The following is a 6,857-nucleotide window of genomic DNA, read 5'->3' as shown; positions in this document are numbered from 1 at the left end:
ATCATCTGCAAATTTAAGTAATTTATTGACTATCCCTTCACCTGTGTCATTGATGTAAATTAAAAAGAAGCAAAGGTCCTAAGACTGAGCCCTGAGGTACCACACTTGTAACATTAATCCAATTTGACTGAACTCATTTGTAACAACCCTCTGCTTTCTTCCATCCAGCCACTCTTCTATTCAATTTGCTAATTTATCCCCCACACCTACAGAGATAATTGTTTTTACAAGCCTTTTATGTGACACCTTGTCAAATGCTTTCTGAAAATCCAGATACACCAAATCTACACCCTTATCCTCATCTACATAAGCAGTAACCTTTTCAAATATTGTTAAAAGATTTGAAAGGCAAGATTTTCCTTTGGTGATGAGGGCCAGTAAAAACTGAATGCAAAAAGAATAAGAGGAAGAAAAAAGTTTAGCATAGGAAATGAGTATAGAAGTAGTGATAAGGATAAGCTTAATTGTTACTATTGTAATGCTAGAAGTACAAGATGGCAAGTAATAAAAGAGAAATGGAGGAAAATGAATGAATACAGCTTATAAAATAGGATTAACAAAAAATATCAAACCCCAATCCAAAAAGAATATCAGGAAAATTATAAATGACCACAGATATGAACCAATCATGCTAATTCATAAGGACAACAGGAATTAAATCACACAACAAACTAAAACACAGATCTACAGTCCAATAATCACATATAATGGATACAGGTATTCTATAAAATAATTAAAGAAATGAAGAATAATGTTTGAAATAAGTGATTGTCCGCCTAAAAGTCTGGGAAAGAACAAATTGAATAAAAGTTCTCCCTGGAAAAATATTGAGAGAAAGCAACAGCATCCAGGACAGAACAATCCCTAATTAAAGCCAACAACAAATAAAAAAAGAGACAGTAGGAAATCCCTTCATGAGTTACAAAGAAAGTTCCCAAAGAGAACTGACAGATACAACTGGAAACTGGAGCATAAAGTTACAGCCACCAATTCAAGAGAGAAGATGGGTATGAAAAGTAAGAAGGTTGAGAGATACCTAAGGGTTAAAAACATCCATTATAATTAAAGTAAACCAGATCTGTGTGACTGTGACAGACCAAGAGAAAAGACTTCGGCAGAGCCATCCAGAGTGAAAAAGTAAACCAAGCTTATATGACAGAAATTGTAAAGCCATTCCATTCTTGGAATTGCCACATGATGATGGAATACACCGATTTTTGGGAAGGCATACCCACATCAGCTACTTCTGACAATGACTGAAAGTACACAGTTTAAACATCTACCAAACAAGATACCTACAAAAATTAAAGATAAAAAACACAAAAAAAATCTATAAATTGTTGAAATCTTATAGTAAAAAAAAGCAAGAAAGAAAAACACAACATTTACCCATGGGCACTTCAAGTACAAGCACGAAAGAGAATCACAACAATCATTCAGGGGCACTCCAAGTACAAGCAAGAAAGAAAAACACAACAATCATTTAGGGGCACTCCAAGTACAAGCAGGAAAGAGAATCACAACAATCATTCAGGGGCACTCCGAGTACAAGCAAGAAAGAAAAACACAACAATCATTCAGGGGCACTCCAAGTACAAGCAAGAAAGTTAAACACAAAAATCATTCAGGGGCACTCCAAGTACAAGCAGGAAAGAAAAACACAACAATCATTCAGGGGCACTCCAAGTACAAGCAGGAAAGATAAACACAACAATCATTCAGGGGCACTCCAAGTACAAGCAAGAAAAAAAAAACACAATTCTCCAGGGGCACTCCAAGTACAAGCAGGAAAGAGAATTGCAACAATTCTCCAGGGACACTCCGAGTACAAGCAGGAAAGAGAATTGCAACAATTCTCCAGGGGCACTCCGAGTACAAGCAGGAAAGAGAAACACAACAATTCTCCAGGGGCAGTCTGAGTACAAGCAAGAAAGAGAAACACAACAATTATCCATGGGCACTTCAAGTACAAGCAGGAAAGAGAAACACAACAATTATCCAGGGGCACTTCAAGTACAAGCAGGAAAGAGAAACACAACAATTATCCAGGGGCACTTCAAGTACAAGCAGGAAAGAGAAACACAACAATTAAGATTCTCTTTCCTGCTTGTACTTGAAGTGCCCCTGGATAATTGTTGTGTTTCTCTTTCCTGCTTGTACTTGGAGTGCCCATGGAGAATTGTTGGGTTTCTCTTTCCTGCTTGTACTTGGAGTGCCCCTGGAGACAACAATTCTCCAGGGGCACTCTGAGTACAAGCAGGAAAGAGAATCACAACAATTCTCCAGGGGCACTCCAATTACAAGCACGAAAGAGAAACACAACAATTATCCAGGGGCACTTCAAGTACAAGCAAGAAAGAGAATTGCAACAATTCTCCAGGAGCACTCCGAGTACAAGCACAAAAGAGAAACACAATTATCCAGGGGTACTCCAAAGAGTATTAAATGTAAAGAAGCAGATGAAGGTTCAAGGTCTAATAGACAATGAACAAACTCACCTAATCAAGAGAGGTAAAAAATCGACCAGTCTTCATACAAATCAGATTCAAAGTATTCATCTCAAAATGAAAGTAGAATCAAAAGAGTAAATACAGTGCTCCATGTGGCTTTTATCTAATTGTTCAAAATTTGAAATCTGCAAAAGTAACCAAAGATTTCATTGTAAACTGAAGCTGATTAGTTGGCTACAAGATTCCAAAATGGCTGTACTTGCTGAGAAGCTAAAACAAAACACAAAACATGATAATTCTACAAGCAGAAACTCATACTGCAAAAATATCAGCTATGGAATAACCAACATAAATGAAAAAATTTAAAATACATGCCACTGCCACAAGAATAAAAGCATATATATAAGGCTGTAAGAAATTGGAGTTAAAATTCTGGAAATGTATGAAACACGACCAAGAGTTATAGAACTGTAGCAAAATGGGTGGAGGCTAATCTCATTCTGAAAATATATGAAACATAGCCAAGAGTTACAGAACTGTAACAAAATGGGTGGAGGCTAGTCTCATTCTGAAAATATATGAAACATAGCCAAGAGTTACAGAACTGTAACAAAATGGGTGGAGGCTAGTCTCATTCTGAAAATATATGAAACATGGCCAAAAGTTACAGAACTGTAACAAAATGGGTGGAGGCTAGTCTCATTCTGAAAATATATGAAACATGGCCAAGAGTTACAGAACTGTAACAAAATGGGTGCAAGCTAATCTCTTGAATGGAAATAACACTACTGCTGATGGCAACTCATTCCATATGCTAATCGTCAGAAAAATAAAACTATCTTAATTGGAGCCTAGCCTTTCTTTTTGAAACTATAAACTTGTGCCTCTCACCATATTGTCTTCACAATACAGCACAAATAAATGAAAGGTTGTTATCCTATCACCCCCCCCCCCTTCAAATAGTCTTGTACACTTCAATATGATGGTTTCTTATCCTTCTTTACTCATGAACTAGGATGGCACAAAATAGACTAAAGATTATAAAAGCTGTTTCCTTCCATAATTATTAGGCCTATATTTAATGACAAATCAGCACCATGTTAAAACTATGGCTGGGTAGAGTTTAGAGAAACAAATGGGCTGCATTAAAATTCATCTTAATACCATCAACAATGGAATTCTTAACAAATGAAACATTCAAACATTAAGTAACTAATTATTTACAACCAAGTTACAAGTAATCTGTCAATGTTCAAATTGGTACACTCCTAGTTTAAACTTCATGTTATGCATAAATCCTACTCATTTTTCAGTTTTACTAATGAAGATTTAAGCAATATTCCTCATCCTGATATGCGAGGTACTAGCTAATATTTTTTGTAATTCCTTAACAGTTTGCAGTTGCCAGAAGAATGGAAGTTCACTGGAGATGATAAAAATTGTTCCAGTAAGTATAGGCCTATTAATCTTAGGGCAATGAAGGGAAAAGTTTCTAAAAGTGTCAAATAAGTGTGATAAGATGCTTCACAAAGCCATTTAACAAAGTTTAAACTTTTGTTGGATAGTTAGCATGGTTTCACCACTAGGGAAAAATCTTTGAAGAGGTTATTGCTTATGTAGATGAGCATACAAGTCTGTTTGGTACATCTAGATTTTCTGAAAGCATTTGAAAAAATGTCACATAAAAGGCTTGTTAAAAAAATTATCTCTGTAGGTGTGAGGAATAGGTTGGCTCATTGGAGCAGTGTTGCTAGTGGCACAGCAAACAGAATTTTAGGTTGTATCTACAGAAATACTGAATACAAGTTTAAAGAAATTATAATTTCACTGTATAGGACATTGGTTAGGCCACATTTGGAATGTTCAGTCTTGGGTGCTTTATTTAGGAGGGTCACTGAACTGTTGGAGAGGATTCAGAGGGGTACTACAATGATACCCGAGATGAAACAAGTTAAGATCTTTGAAACTGCTTTCTCTTGAAAAAAAAGAAGAAGAAGAATTAGAGAAGATTTTATTATAGGTGTTTAGATAGTGTTGGTGCATCAAATTTTTTCATATCTAATGGTAAGAATAGTAGGACTTGGGGTCACATATATAAATTTTTACATCGTCAGCTAAGACAGCTTTATTTTTATAACAAAGTGGTTGTCCTTTGAAACGGGTTGCTTGTATTTAAACATGGTGGATGCAGTTAACTTAATAAAATGATATAGAAAGTATTAGTTTAACTGAATATCAAGACTCATTAGAAGGTTTGCACCTTACAGCTCTATAGGAAGTATTCATTATTTTAAAAGAGCTTAAGGAAAGACTTGATAAATATTTGAATGATAAGGATTGGCTTTGAGTGTTGTATTTTAGTTTAGTAGATGGGATAGCCTAGATGGACCAACAAGTCCCTTGTTCTCCTTAAATTATATGTATGTCTCATATTTATTTTTCACTGAAATCCACAAAGTTCTGTGATTTTGGGAGCAAAAAACACAAGATTTACGAAAGAAATGTAATAAAAACCTAAAAAATTGTTGCAGCCTAAGCAATATATATATATATAGTGGCCTAACATAGAATTCCTACCAATAACAATTTCACTGTTTAGATTAAAAGAAACTGACAGACAGACAAAATTACATACTTTAAAAGTTACAGCCATCTGTTCATCTACTCTAGATTAGTGTATTTTAAGGACTTTCTAAGATCTAAGAACAAGACTTCTGATAATACATAAGATAATCTATTCTTTGTAAACTCAGTTTCACAAACTTTCAGATAAGAAAAACAAAAATCCTCTATTTAAATCAAAAATTATAATCTAAAAACATCTCCCATTTCTTATCAATTAAATCTGAAGTTAACATTTGACACAAAGTATGAAAGTTAAAAATATTATTAATATCTACACTACTATTACTGTTATACTGGACGCGCAACTGATAAACTTGTATAAGTTATAGTATAACTACACAACAGTGAACAAGTTGAAGTAGTACAGCATACTGAGTAGTAGTAATATTATTATTATTAATAATAATAATACTTGCACTGGTGATATTAGTAGTATTAATAGTAATACTCTGTAATAGAACTAGTAGTAGTGTCATTAAATAATTTTACCTAATTACTACACTAAAATTTAAATCCACATATATATATAATATTGTGATATTTAGTTTTACTACAATACTCAAATTATTTCAATATTAGACTTTAGAAGGTCTAAAAGTAAAAGGAAAACTACATTATCTTACTTTCGATTATGCAACGGTATCAAACTTCTCACCCAACGTCATTTCCCCATTTTAACATCCATACACTCCAAACCTAGAATCCTAGTAAATAGGTGGCGACCATATGTCTGAGAATCCGGCGCGTGGTAATGATATTATAAACGTGACTCTTTTAAAAACAATCAATTATTTCAAATTTCATTTAAATTTTACTTGCGGTAATAGAAAAATAGATAAATCATTAAAATACAGAATTTATTTTGTTTATCTATTTGTACATCTGGTGTTCAGCTTGTGAATAAGTAAGAATCAGCAAACTGAGCATGCCCCATGATTCATACTAATTGCCCACTTTAAACATCAATGATTTCTTGGAATAAAGAGCGAATAGTTGTTTAAATTTCCAAACACGTTATGAAATTTACTCCTAACAAATAATGTTGCACACCACCAGTGTTAAATATAATTACATTTTAAAATCAGATGTATAATTACACGAAAGTTATTTAATTTTATTCGGAGTAAAATATTATTGTGTATGGATATATTTTCACCAACACCAATTAAAATATACGTAAACAGTTGTAGAAAGTTATTTTATATGGTGCCTTTAGTAATTTATCCGCAACTTTAATTACTTACTTCTCGATTATTTTCCGGGGGGGGGGGTGAGCTTCCCCACACGTGTTTTATTTTTGTCACGTAATAATGGATTGTATTTTAGTTTATTTCAGGATTGTTACATCTCTGGTCGTTAGTTAATTTCCCGTATAATTTCTTTCCGATGAAACTTTAGTGACACAAGTCCTTTCTTAAATAAAACTAGTTTATTCTTTCTCAAGTCAACTTTGCAATACACTTAATTTCCACAGTCACGCTATAATTCACAACGAACGGCTCACGCGCCCGACTCAATTGTCCATCTCTATCTCTGTCTGCAATTCAATTACATTGTTGCCGTCACTTCTCGGCGGTCTTATATACAAGAATACCGCATATCTAGTAAACACTCGAGGCTTCACGAAGGTACATGAATTTTCTAGAAGCTCATGACGTGTTACTAGCGTCACGTGACTTCCGCTGTCGTAACACTGCCCCTTCTTTAGTAGTGTTCGTCCCGAACAATAGCCACTTACATTAAACCAATAAATAATTAACAATAACTTAATTAAATGTACAG

At 34.1% G+C, this 6,857-nt stretch overlaps 1 protein-coding gene across 1 annotated transcript in view; it reads right to left on the bottom strand.

Moving 5' to 3' along the window:
• LOC106474867 (protein mothers against dpp-like) overlaps positions 1–5,988 on the bottom strand; it is a 29,653-nt gene extending 23,665 nt beyond the window's left edge. Inside the window, exon 1 of the mRNA XM_022403148.1 lies at positions 5,699–5,988. The gene's annotated coding sequence lies outside the window, so the exon portion shown is untranslated. The remainder of the gene's footprint in view (positions 1–5,698) is intronic.
• Between the last annotated feature and the right edge of the window lie 869 nt (positions 5,989–6,857).

The sequence above is a fragment of the Limulus polyphemus genome, unplaced genomic scaffold, assembly GCF_000517525.1.
Source record: "Limulus polyphemus unplaced genomic scaffold, Limulus_polyphemus-2.1.2 Scaffold7789, whole genome shotgun sequence".
In the NCBI taxonomy this organism is placed as follows: Eukaryota; Metazoa; Arthropoda; class Merostomata; order Xiphosura; family Limulidae; genus Limulus; species Limulus polyphemus.
Note: the sequence above shows the minus strand (reverse complement) of the source record. Positions and strands in the feature narration are given on the sequence as shown.